Genomic DNA, 15,118 nt, shown 5'->3' with positions numbered 1-15,118 from the left:
TGGGCTATTACACGTTACTTATTGGACAAGTGTTAGCCAATGAGTAATATGACCACAGTCACAGATACGGTCGAGTGACAAGTACCTTTTGGTAATTTGTAAGTAGGCAGATGTAAAAACATCTGAATGTTGTAACTGTAAAATGTGTCATTTATAAATGAATGTGCTCACCAGTATTTCCTGCTGATCAAATATTTTTAAACATGTTTCAAGTGACTTGTTAGAGACAAAGGAATAATGCCTGCGGGCTTCCAGCTTAAATAAGTGGCTTGTCACAAAAATAAAGAAACGTGTTTTGTAAATTAGGGCTTATCCCTATAAAACCTATGTTTGTATAAAAATGAGTTTAATCCCAGTTTATGAAATAAGAATTATGGTGTTTTTGTAACTCTGATTATTTTTCCTAACTACGGTTCTGATGAAATATTCCGCTGCAAATTATTTTAATAAACACCGATACCACCACTCAACGTTCACGGCTCCCCTCCCGGGGTATCGGGGTCGGGGGCTGTGACACATACACACATGTTTAACCATGTCATTATTGTCCCAACTTATTATCTATACATACTAACGGACAAGCTTGGTGTCGTAAGCATGCTATTGGGCCAAGTGATAGTTTTTTTGGGCCACGCTAATTTTTTTTAGTTGTATGACTGTAACGAATAGCTATATATACTAAGGGGGTGTTTGTGTGAGCTTTTTAAACTTGCTAATTTGGTTTTGGAAAAGCAAAAACACTTTTGAAAAGTTTCATTTCGAAACTTTTAGAGGGGGTTTTGCTAAACACCTTTTGCTTTTCAAAAATCAAATAAGCAACTAAACAAAAGTTAAGGCTCACCCAACCACCCCCTAAATGAGAAGTTTGGTGTCGCAATTATGATATTGGGCCAAGTGGCGGTCTTTTATTGGGCCACACTGAATTTTTATTATTATTTTTTATTTAGTTCTGTTACTTAAACGAATGTAACGGAAAGACCGAAGTCACGTAGAGTCACCGCCTCAACGCTCGGGTTATAAAAACGCCTGAGTTTCACCGACTGAGACACACTCCATTGGTCCACCTCAATTTTTATATTTTTTTGGTAACGTAAACCGATCGAAGTCGCGTAAACTCACTGCCTCAACGCTCGATTTTACCAAGCCTAAGTTTCATCGATCGAGGCCACCCCATTTGTCCACCTCAGTTTATATATTTTTTTTGTGTTTATTTTGTTATAGTTTCAAAACCGTAACGAATGTGACCAAAACCAACCTAATTTGCGTCAACTCACTATCTCAATGCCTGGGAACGACAACGTTTGGATTTTACCAACGCCCGGGCTTTAACGACCGAAAAAATGTCGTTTTAGCTTTTTTATAAGTTAATTTGAGGAATTTATATTTTGGGTTTTAATGCTCGGGTTTAGCCAACATTGTTTATACCGTGATGAACACAATCGATACCAACTGAATTCGCTGACTTGCTGTCATAACACTAGGGCTTTACCAACAGCCGAGTTTTACCAATGCTAGGTTTCAACGCTTGGGTTTTACTGACTATAACGCCCAGGTTTTACCAACTAATTCCGCTGTGCTATGTGCGGGTAAATTAATAGTTTATACCAAACACTTGTGTAATTTATCTCTTTCTTTTTTAACACGAATTTCTGTCATCCAACAAACCTAAATTTAATTGACCTCCCAACTAGGGATGAGCTCGGTACCGAATAGTACCGATCCTGAATTTTTCAAAGACGTAGTTCCGATCCCGATTTGCTCATCCCTACTCATAACCCTTATATTTTAAAGGTTTGCCTTTTCCAATGACCATCGAACTCCATTTGTGTTTAATTTATCTCAATTCGTGTATACATTTTAATGCTTATAACATCCGAAATAAATAATGTTATTTTGTTACATAGCGCTTATAATAACATTAGTGAATTATCTATAAAATTTTAAAAATATATAGTGAAACTATAAGAAACAAAAGGCAAAGTGCACCTGATCCCACATAGTCGGAGATTGCTCTCCGATTGACATCATCGGAGATAAACATAAGCTGATAATGACGTCATCCAAGGTTCTACTTTCGGCATTTGCTCTCGTTTTCGTCATCACATTGCCTACCGCCGTTCATGCTCAGCCTTTCGCTCCGGCTCCCGCTCATACCAGCGACGGTCAGTTTTTGTCGTAATTTTCATCGTGTATTATTCGTTGATCTCATTAATATTGATCGTATTGCGATAATCGAATGTATTACAATTCATGTTCTTCCTCATAATTTATATCTAAACGCAAGATTATAGATAAATACACCTCAAGCACGTCTTATTTTCGCAAACAAACAAACGTGTCGAGTAATATCTCACTTATAATGTAGGATCTGATGGAGAGGCTGCTCTCTAATGAGTTCGCGACTCCACAAAACATTTGTTACGGTATAAAATACAAATAACGTAACTAAAGTGTATACTTGTAACAAAAAATATGATATAGGAATCAAGAAATTTTCTTGGTTGATTTCTTATGGTTTTATCGTGTTTTTCTTTGTTTAATTTGTACTCTAGTTAAAATCACACGACTAATCATTTTGACGGAACATATTACTCAAATAGGCATTAATTCTTTTTAACTTATCATTTTGGTCGTTACAAAGGATCATATCCAACCAAAATGCGTCACTATATCAATGTCATAACTAGGGCTTATTTTGCACCCACTAAGGCGTGTGAGTACGTGACAATGTGTTATTGGTTGTTAGTCTAATTGTGCGCAAAAGTGGCTAGGCAATATATATAGAATTCACACATGTTTTGACTGTTGATTCAGGGACATCAATTGACCAGGGTATAGCATATTTGCTGATGTTACTGGCCTTGGTGCTCACATACATCATCCACACCAACGACACTCCTCTTAACCTCACTTGAACATCATCAATGATGGACGTGACGCTTTATTTACAGCTACAACGCTAGTCTGGTAATTATTTAAATCACTTTTGTTCTGTTAGTGATGATGAATTACAAACGACATGTCACATATTTTGAGACGCGATGAAATATTTTGTCAAGTGAAATCGACATATGTGTTTCAAGTTGTAAGTGGCTGCGGCATTTTATTTTTAACTGGTTACTTGAGTTGTATTTCATTCTAGATGGTTTTGATAGATAATTTGGAAATTGCATGATTCAATGGTCCATTCTTGACTTAAAAGAAGAATATCTGTATAAAGAACAAAAACAAAGATCTACTATTTGCCCCATATCTCTGTTTTGAGTAGGGTCAAAATAATTTTGTTGGCCCATTTATCTGTATCAGCCCATTAAAAAAGTAGCCATACAATAATTAAAAGTGTGTTCACTGATTCACATACTCAGAGCTGTTGTTGACTGTTGACTACTACTTGTAGTACGTTCAAACCCTGATATATTTTCCCCTTCTCCTTTTGTATGTCACATGTTTTGAAAGAAAGCTAAACAAACAAACAAACAATAGTCATATAACCCCACTCAAGCAAAGCTTAGAGTTATGATTTATGAGTAAAGTATGAGGAGGGTATGAACGTTTGATGATGACAAACCTTACATCTATTACAGGGTGATAGAAAGGTTGCTTCCGTAGAGATCCTAAGCTCCATTTTTGTTTTACTACGCAATATAGTATATAAACTAGAAAAGGATAACAAAATGGAAAATAACACATGCAACAAGTAGCTTAAGAGAATCAGACCAGAAAAACATACAAAAGTACTGATAATGCATGATGTAAAGTACTGTGTCTACAAATACAAGAGCAAACAGATATGAAAAAACACTAACCCTCCCCACAAAGTCCATGATCCTAATGTTTTGAAAGTTAAATAAATGTAATTAATGGGATGATGATTAAATACTACTTTTAATCATCATCAAATCGTTAATGTTTTATATCCTTAAGATTTTGTAAGACACTTTGATGATTTACTCTAACATCCTATACAAATAACACATCGGCCGTGGACGTGAAAGATTCTTGGTTCATAAAGAATGTCTCGCCTCTTAAATCATCAACACGTTTTGAGCTTAATACTAGTGAATGAGAGAATAACTCCACAGTTATATGTGCGCACTAACTGTCACACCCCAGCCTAGGACCTAGGCGTATGACCAATAGTTGGTACATGTTTTGCAAATATATCAGAGTTACATTCTTTTAGCGGAAGTCATAAAATATTATTATAATGAAATCTCGGGAATTTAATACCCGTTTTGATATTTCGAATACCTGCCATTTTAAAATATGATTCTTCACAATATTTTAATTAAAACATATGAGCCATCAGATCACCTCTAATGACTATGTCCCCAATCTTCTAATCTGGCTTGCTTGTCTGTTCTATCTTTACCGTTTCCCTGAAATGTGAGGAAAAATACGTCAGCTATGTGCTGGTGAATAATGCTGACTCAATAAAAAGATTTTCATAATTCATCATAATATAATCATATACAAAATCACCTTCATTATGATACAACACCAATAGTGTTCAACGACTCAGTGGGCCTCATCCCATCTCATCGGAACTAAAAATACCAATAGACCACATAATCGGACTTCACTCGCCCTAGAGACAGTCACTTGCCTCATGGTCAGTATGTTTGTAGTGGCCCACTACAAATCATATATGAATGGATCCAGACATATGTATTTTAGCCTGAGTGTTTAGTACTACCTTGTATCAAAACGTTTTTAGAGGATTTTGAATCAACCCTCATGCAAATACTTTTATAACTCTTTACATATGGATAACAGTCCATAGTTTATAAGAGCAAACATTTCATAAACATAGAGGATTTGAACCAATCCTCATATAAAATCTTTTCTGACTCTTTATCTATGGATAACCCTCCATAGTAAATAAATATCTTTAAGACAGTACATAGACGTATTCACGTCATAAATCATTCATAAAAGGTTGGACGTATTCACCTTATAATCAATGTGTCTCACTGATAATTGCTTTATCTCGGACCTATAGTACGAGAATAATATTTCATAAATAACTAGATCTACAAATCTAGCTTTAGACCTTTAGCCTATTTACATAACCTTTACCTTGATGTTCTTTTCTTTTAGAAAACACATATGTATACTACGTTTCTTCATCGTGAAGAAACGTATATATATATATATCTAATTTCTTCTTTCATAAGAAATATATTTACACAATAATAAAAAATAATATTTTATCCATTATCTTATCTTATGAAAGCTTATTACAATTACTTATCTGATCAAGGTATAGACTATATTCCTGATTAAGGTCTAAGCCATATAAAATAATAATAAAATAATAACTTAAGTAGAACCCCTACCTTATGCGGGTATTTTATTGGCCTAAGCTTTGCGTGGACAGCACTTCTATTTACTTATCACGTACTGAAGCTTAAACCGTCAGAACCTTGATTCGAACTCGCTTAACACATTTATGGGTCGTTAAAACTTCAGTTCTTGCACGAATTACAAGAAATCAGAACCACGGAACCTCACACGAGTCGGGCACGTCTCCCAAGGTTGTGTGTGTGAAAGTGAGTGTGAAAATGGGATGAGAATGCTTCAAACCCGTAGCCCCCTTTTATAGGCAAAGTTTTGACCACAATCACATAGCGCGACGGGGTTTTCCCCCCGGCCATCGCGTAGTGCGATGCCGCAATCCATAAGAGGTTGCCACGTGTTGACTCGGTTACTTAACCGGGTCATCACGTAGCGCAATACCCCATTCCTTTTGGACCATCGCGTAGCGCGACACCCCTTTTTCTAAACTCATGGGAAACTACATCGCGTAGCGCGATGATCTAATCTGTATGCCCATCGCGTAGCGCGATGGGTCTGGAAATCAAAATTTTTATTTTTAGGCCTTGAACTTTACTATCATGTCACTTCTTGGTCTATTTTCCACAGTTCAAAAATATTAAAGCGGCCTTATGCGGCGATGCGAGCGTGCAAAGTGCGCCATCAAAGCGCCCATTGCCCATGCGAGTGCGCGTCTGGTGCTTCGCACCCTCTGCTAGGACTAGTGAGAGTGGTTAGCCACATAAGAACATTACCATGGAAAACTCCTTTCTTATAAAGTGTTTTCATTTCTTTCCTACTTTCCATGTGGGATGGAGTTTCCATACTTATTTTCCTTAACATAAACATGCATTCATTTCTTTACTTTATTTTTCCCATTACTTATCTTATGAATATTTTTGGTCCTTCACTTTTAAATTTTGTCAAATTTGGATCAAAATTTTGTGGGTGTTACACTAGCTTTGAAAGTGTAAAAATGATCATTTAACACACACACAATAATAATAATAATAATAATAATAATAAAATATGCGTTCCCAAACATATCTTTATTCTGTACTTCAAATTACTATGCGTAACTTGATTATCAAATGTGACCCTCGAGACAAGGGGCCTCTTAACCCTTTCAACAGGGTACATGAGCTAACTATGTATGTGATTCTCGAGACAAACCTTCATAACCCTTTTAACGAGTTATCTAACGAGGAGAGACAAGACCGTGCAATTCGATTTTATGCTTCCAAATTAAAGTTTCTACAAGAACAAAAATCCAAACACAGTGGCAATAATTATAACAAAATCAACCAAACGGACCCTTAATATTAACCTAACAATATTACATTCATAACAATCACAATCACAATCACACCATGAAACCCGATTATATCACAACTAGCGAATCTGACCCGAATATATCCCCCATATTCATGAAAACAGTCGCCACCGGGCCAAGTTAAAGACCCGATATCAAAATCATTTCCAGACTCAAAAAAACACGTCAGACGGGACGGATCCTTTAAAATTACACGTGTCAAACTTTGAAAAGTCAAATAAATCTGAAGTGGATAAATAATCATCCACGTCCACCGGCTGTAAATCAGTAAACATGTCCGGCACACCTTCATTGTTTAAAAACCTTTGCCGAGTCGACTCAGCTGCCAACTCGTCGGTTGGACAACCGTTTAATTCGTTGCCACCGGAGGAAATAGTAAAATTAGTGCGCGCGTGGGGGCCACGAAGCCGAACAGCCGCGTGGTCGTACACCTTTGCAGCTTCTTCAGCCGTACTAAAAGTACCAAGCCATAACCTTACTCGGCGCGCCGGATCTCTAATCTCCGCCGCCCATTTGCCCCACGGCCGCCGCCGCACGCCGCGAAACTTCTTGCCGGAACTAACTTTCCACCGTAACGGCCGTTTTATTCCGTTTCCTGCTATTATTATTTTCAATTTTAACTTCGTTCACATATTTTCTAACTCTTTGCCGGAAAAAGACGTCGGAATCTTTATCGCCGGAGGAATCGGTAGCGTAGGCGTCAGTCATTGATATCCTAATGATTCTAGGGGTATGAAGAGGTAGGTCCCAGCAGAGCCCAGTTGGACCCGCAAGACTCACCTTGAACAGGGACGTCTGCGCAACGACCAACTGCTTCCGCAGGACCCACCATGCTCAGAGAAAACCTTACGCGCAGTACGCCGGCTGTACCCGCAGGGAAAGCCTCCCAATGGTGAAGTACCCCGCTTGTTCCCGCAGTTGCGGATACAAGCCATCAGGGAAGGCTACCCGCACTGACAGCAAGGCTACACGCACAAGGCACTAGCTACTTCAGTAGTCACATGAAGGAATGAGCAAGGCGGGAATACTCCCGCCCAAATGAGCCAGTCCGTATGCTTCTGGAAGATCTTTTGTACTATACCTACCAAGGTATGGGCAGAACAGACGATCTGACCAGAGACGCCCATGAACCAATCACAGGGTGACAGCTCACCGACAACAGTACGAGGAGGAGCACCCTCTAGTACTGTTTGTCACTATTAGCCGCTGCCTATTCACCAACCCTTACTGTGGGACGTGCGCAGCCTACAGTTGGTGGAACAGTGCATAGCCGGCAGTAAAGGAACAGTATACAGCCGACCTTGTCACTGTAGGCCGCAGCCTATCCACCAACCAGCATGGCTTGAGCGTAGCCCACTGTTGGTAGAACATGAATACTATTCAGCCGGCTGTACCTTCTAGGAAACCTACCTTCGGCTATAAATACTCCAACACCTTGGAATGGTAAGGATCATCTGATATCTCGTTATCTTATCTAGCAATCTCTTAATATATACTTATATTCAGAGCAATCTAGTCTGATTCTCACGCCGGAAGGTGGTCACAAGGAGGAACCCCCCCTTCTCAGTGACGAGCTTACGGTGTCTGTTTTGCAGGTCACCTGAAGAACAACCTTCTCTGCTGGACCTCATCCTCGTGGGAAACATTACTTAACCCCCAGATTATCCGTAATCTGCCCCGGGTCACTTAGTGTTTCTTCAGGGTAACATTAGAATTTGAGCAGTTAAGTATGGTAACGCTAGTTTTGTGGACACTACGCTTGACCGGATTCATAATTTGTAGTGCATACAGTGTCACTGCTTATAACCGGAAACTAACTAATAAAACTTATGTGGTTTTTCGAACTAGTAGGAGTGAAGAAAGTAGAGGGTTTTTGGACAAAGAAGAGAGGTTTTTGTACACAGGATTTCAACTGTAAGCTACCATGTTTAAGGTTATGCTCAAAGCAACCACTTAGACCATGTGTGATAATGGAATCCATAAACCCTCTTTGTAATTAGGGAGCCACATAGTTAAAGCCAATGTTTTAAAAAGGGATGTGATCCTTCTACACCACCCCCCATATTTTTATATGGTTTGTATAGGCTTATACGGTTGTATAGGTTACACATTACTGACAGGGGGACAAAAAATAGTTTTTTTCAACCTATACGACCGTATAGACCTATACAAGCCGTATAGGTATTAAATGGCTCGTATTGCCATCTGACACACCATAAAACCTATATGGTTGTATAGGGCTATACGACCGTATAGAAAACTTTTGCAGAAAATGTTTATCAGTATGTTTTGGCCAAATATTTTCTTGTTTGCTTAATCATTAATTGGTTATTATGTAGACTATTATAAAATGTAACATAATATAATTTTTCTCGGGGTACAACTACAAATAGTTTAGTCGAGTATGTTATGTACTTATAATACATTAAATGTAAGATATTAACGTATTAATATTTAAAATTGTGTCCAAAAAATTGTCTATACGGCCCCTATAGGTCTATACCGCCATATTAACGTATTAATATTTAAAATTTTCAAAAAATTGTCTATACGACTATATAGGGCTATACGAGGCACTACAAACAAATGAACGACTAGATCCGACACAAACTGACACGATTCAGGTGCTATACGACCGTATAGTCCAATACGAGCCGTATAGAAAAAAAATTGGTGTATGAAGATCCTAGGTGGTGTAGGAGGATCCTATGCCTTTAAAAATCGATATTTTATTCATACCGGATTGAACTAAAAAATGATACAACCGTAAACCGGGTTGTACTGGGAGGTTCAACTGGGTTATATGTTACCTTATAATATAAATACAACTTTAACTCAAAAAAAACATACATAATTCCATAATAAAATATCATTTAAAAGTTAATTCATATTTAAAAAATAATACAAAAGCACTTGACTTAAACAAAGTTTTTTTTAATAAAGGCACGCAAAAGATTTATTCCATCAGAGCGTTGTATTAATCGAATTCATGATCGCCCAAAAGATGAAATTCACTTCCATCACCATCATCATCAACAAGAGTATAAGTACTTTCATTTCCTACAATAATAAATAAGGAATTTTAGTTACCTTTAATCATAATATATAAAAATTACATGAAATAAGTAACATATATAAAAGAAAGGGCCTGAAACATAAAAAGTCAGGTGGGCTTTTAAACCGGTTTAACGATAAACCTGTCACACCCCGACCAAAGGCGGAATATGACGGGGCGTAACGTATTGATTGGACAGTAGCTCAAAAGACACTAATTAAAGCGACAATAATTATTTAACTTCATTAACATTAAACAAGTACACAAATTCAATAAGTAAATACATCATAACTCGTAATTTGAATAAATATCCTAAGGTCGACTAACTATCTTCGATCTTGAATATATCAAATACTTGAACTTGTAACATGTATAAAAATAGAGTTTGTCAACACGAATGTTGGTGAGAATACATAAGTTTTAGTTGTGTGTGTGTGTGTGTGTATATATATATAGGTAAATCACAATTCATATGTAAATGGTGAGCATTCTAACACTTATGAAAATGTAATCAACTAAATAGATGTGGACCCGTTCCTATTGATATAAAATCAATGTACTTGGGTAAGTGTATGATCATACTAGATGAGAATAGATGAGGATGAGATACCAACCACCAAATATAAAATAAACACTTAAGCACATAGCATAATCATAAAGCATGTAATAATCACACATAGACATAAATTGAATTGTGTTTTCAATAAATGAAGAAATAAAACATGAGTAAAGTTGATAAGGTATACATGCTATCCCAAAATATAAAAGATGAAAAAAGAGGGTATCTAAACTCACTTGGTGAAATGTGTAGTTGAGGAATAAAGTGAGTTAAAGGAGTGAACCAGGTTGGTTCGATTCAACGATTAGCAATGTCCAGATGAGGGAAACCTTGAACGAGAGGTAAGCGATACAACCTAATGATAAGTTATAAATAAATTTATTAACCACATTTCCTTTATCGTATTTTCATTTCTAAAGTTTAAAAGAATAAGAAAAGGAAGGAAAAAGAAATATATATATATATATACTAGTAGGTGTGACCTCGCGTTGCGGCGGGGACACAATACGTATTCAGTCGGTATGATCTGGTTTGGGGTGGAGATGTTATAGAAATTCGATGACACCGGTACTGTTCATGACTGTAACGTAGTTCGCTCTAGGTCAATGCAAGAGATCTTAGTGGAGGTTTGGTAAAAACACGAAAAATGAGACAAAGAGAGTGAGAAGTGTTTAAGGTCAACACAAGACAATTTGCAAGACGTTATCAGTTTAGTCAATCACATTGTGATATACTGGTGCCAACGTTAGTTGCGAGTTGCAGAGGGGACTCACATACGGTGCAAAAGAGCTCAATCACATGTTGCATTAATTTTGGTTACTCTTTGCATGGTCCGATATATATCTTGATGGAAGGGAATCAATATGATGCCAAAACTTGGTCCACATAAGTAAGATGTGAGGCAATTTTCAACCAAAATTTGATGTTTGGAAAGTTTGGTTTTACCCAATCCGTTTATAGGGTAAAAGAAAAGTAAATAACTTTGTTTTCACATCCTTAAAGAAGAAAAGAGTCGATAATTAAAAAATTAATAATAGCAAGTAACATAATGAATCTCTTTATAACTAATTTATCTAAAAGGTGAGCAACGCTTAAAAACCAAAACATATTTCACTCTCTGATTCATTCTGTTTTGAAATTAGAACAGTTTGAGACTTCCTTAGCTGCTATTTATTTCTCCACTATTAATGTCTTCTATTCATTATAGCACAAACCTCATTAAACACTTTATAAGAAAGTGCGAGCTTATTATATGGTTGGTGGTGTTTCGATTTTATGTATAGTTTTGTCTACTCTTATTATATGGTGGGTGTAAAATATGAGCAAAATGTTTTCAACGCATGTGTCACACTTTATAATACAATATTAAAATAATTATAAAAGTTTATATGTATACAAAAATAGCCAAAAAAGAACTTAACAAAAAATAGTTTACAAATATGTACCTTTTGAATTGAAGTCACAGAAAAAACTTTAAAATTTTTACAGATGAGTATTGAGCTGAGAAATAAATATTTAGAAAGTGTCAAATAGCTCAAATAGGTTAATTTTGTCATAAGTCAAATTCAGGTTTAATTAACCAAACCATATACAAGTAATCATAAACCGGGTATGACCGTATGGGTTCCTTGAGCAAAACAAGCTGCAGAGTAAAATGCACAACACCCATACTGAAACCTCCAATACCAAGTTCTACCGTTTAAAGATATCAAATTTAAAACTTTTATAACATTAGATGAATAAAATAGTGTACAAAAAAGTAAAAAAAAATATAACATCAATGTTGATAACAAGTTTGCTATTCGTGTTATTGAAGCATCTAAACCTTCAACAATATTTTGACAGGTTTTTGCAAGCTCATCTTCATCAAACCCTGTTAAGAACCCACTTAAGTATCTTATTGTTAATTGAATTAAAGAATATGTTTCATGGCTTTAATCTTACACGCAGCATAAGGGAATCCCCCTAGCCTGGGTTGTTAAACGATCAACCCAATGGGGGGTTTAAACAAAGAAAATAAACTCATCCACAACCCGTCGGGTTTTCCAGGTTCGGGTTTGTCGAGTTTTAATATTCATGAGTTTTTAATTGCCAAGCCATTTTATTTTATTTTATTTTTTTTCAAAAAGTGTTGTTCTCTTTAATGATATTATATGCAAGTACATAAGTTATAGCCTCCTTTTATATACAGAAAAAACATTATTATTTTGGTTAATATTACTTTTTACATGTACAGTAACTCATCAAAATTTCGCTGCTTCAAAGATATAGTAAATTTATACAATCAACATTCAGCTCTAAACTTATTTATTTAAACCTGTGAGAGGAGAATAAACATCTTTTCGCAAAGGCATCTTTTGGGTGTGGGTGTGACCATAAAATAGATTTAAGATGATAGCACAGTAGTACCTACAAAGTATGGATAGCCAACTTTGAAAGATTTGACATCCAGTTACATTCACAGTCGAAGATTTCTTGTCATCATCACTCTACAAAGCAGCCACATCATCTTCAGCAATTTCCCCTACTCACAAACATTTTTAAACAAATATCACATACTATTAATTAAACACCCAAAATAGGTTTTCAAACAGATAAAACACATGGTTTTTGTTTCTTTAACCTTCACAACAATGGAAGAACGTCGCCGTTTGTGGGCGGGCTGATCTTCTTCGTTCCTATCTACCTGTACAAAATACCCAATTAGGCTAATTGTATAATGAACAACATAGTTACTCAAAGATTAATAAGAGGAAGGTAGAGCCTCACAGATTAACAAAATCGTGCTAGCTTCTGATTCGATGTTTGAATTCAACAAAGTAATAAATAATTCAGGAACTGGCTTCTAGAAAGAAATTTTACATAATTTCGATGTTTCTTACGCTATATCTTGAAAACTAATTGCATACCCCATACTGTAAATATTATAAAAGAACATGTGAGAAACATACAAAAATATATTGAGCACAAAAATAAACTATGATTATTTACAGGAAACCAACTTGTTGATTAATATCTATTGGACATGGACATTGTATACAATTTGGTTTATATTGGTAATTAGGTTATGTTTTGTTTGCACCGGGCCAAATGAAAAAGAAAAAAAAAAATCGATGAGCATCGTTTAGTCACCCCCTAATATTACTTTGTTAATTGCATGTTATCATTTCAAGGTTCGTTACAACATTGTACTTTAGCTAGTCGAATTGGTTTCAATCTAGTTCACAATTTCTAAGTCAAATAATTTAGTAGCCATTTTTAAGCATTCTTTAGTTAAAAGAATATTATAGATTTAAAAATAGCCAAAGTACTTCATACCTAAATGGACGTAGATTGTAAGTCAAAGGATTGTGAGTGATGAAATGAACATACTAATGTGGCACCAGAACGAATCGAAACAACATCAACCGAATTAAATATGTTGAAAATATAACTCCCGTCAGTTTTACTAAACAATGATTAAGACTTGGTGCTATTTTTGTACTCCGCAAACTTTATTTGTATTTACCGTATATTATACATTTACACTAACATGGTCTTATGAAGTCTGATAGACCAAAATCTGTAGCCTTTTAACTGCAAGTTGTCATCAATGTTTAAGTATCCAATAATCTATAAACACATCTAAATTAGTGGTTCACATGTACATGAACAAACATAAACGAATGTAAATAATGAGCATAAAAGAACATATATGAACGAATGTTCACGAACGAAACATGTGTTCATGTTCGTTCGCTTAATTAAATGAACAAAAGTTTTTGTTCGTGTTTGTTCGTTTACTAAATAAACGAGCTTCCCACTGAATGTTTGGTTCGTTTACAGGCCTAAGTACATCCATATGACTAATTAAATATGTTGAAAATATAACTCCCATCAATTTTAGTTAACAGTGATTAAGATTTTGTGCTATTTTTGTACCTCGCAAATCTTTAGTTATATTTACCATATATTATACATTTACACTAACCTGGTCTTATAAAATCTGATAGACCAAAATCTGTAGCCTTTTAACTGTGAGTTGTCATCACGCAACTTGAAAAGAAAATTCTAAAAAATACAAGACAAGGTTAGAATCACCTATGAACTACGGGTCAATGTAAGGTGGTCTGTATTATTATGAGTTATTGAAGAGGTAGGTCCCAGCAGAGCCCAGTTGGACCCGCAAGACACACCTTGAAGAGGGACGTCTGCGCAGAAACCAACTGGAGCCGCAGGACCCACCATGCTCAGAGACGTGACGTCCTTACGCGCAGTACGCAAGCTGTTCCCGCAGGAAATGCCTCCCAATGGTGAAGTACTCTGCCAGTTCCCGCAGCTGCGGATACAAGCCATCAGGGAAGGCCACCCGCGCAGCATGGCTACACGCACAAGGCACTTAGCTCTCAATCACTCAGTGTCACCTGAATGAATGAGCAAAGCCGGGAACAATCCCGCACAAAGGCCGGAGGGGGAATACTCCCGCCCAAAAGCCAGTCCGTACGATACAGGAAGATCTTTTATACTGTACCTGACGAGGTATGGGCAAAAGATCTGACTAAAGATACGACAGCTTATTGACACAGTATGGCGAGCAGCATGCTCCTGTACTGTGTCACTATTAGCCGCTGCCTACTCACCAACTCCTGTCATACCACGTGCATAGCCGGCAGTTGGTGAAAAAGGAATAGTACACAGCAGGCCTGGTCACTGTCAGCCGCTGCCTACCCACCAACTACCAGCAGGGCACGTGCGTAGGCCACAGTTGGTAGAACAGGAATACTATTGCAGCCGGCCACACCTCCTTGGAAACCTACCTTCGGCTATAAATACCCCAAATGGTATGATCATCTTATCACATCACATTATCATATTA

At 36.6% G+C, this 15,118-nt stretch overlaps 1 pseudogene; it reads right to left on the bottom strand.

Moving 5' to 3' along the window:
• Nucleotides 1–6,666: 6,666 nt before the first annotated feature.
• Nucleotides 6,667–15,118, bottom strand: part of LOC143615252 (ethylene-responsive transcription factor ERF070-like) — a 28,159-nt pseudogene continuing 19,707 nt past the window's right edge.

This window comes from Bidens hawaiensis, unplaced genomic scaffold, assembly GCF_021521415.1.
Source record: "Bidens hawaiensis isolate Kalapana, Puna unplaced genomic scaffold, B.hawaiensis_p1.1 tig00002306_1, whole genome shotgun sequence".
Lineage (NCBI taxonomy): Eukaryota > Viridiplantae > Streptophyta > Magnoliopsida > Asterales > Asteraceae > Bidens > Bidens hawaiensis.
This window is presented reverse-complemented; position numbering and strand designations above follow the sequence as displayed.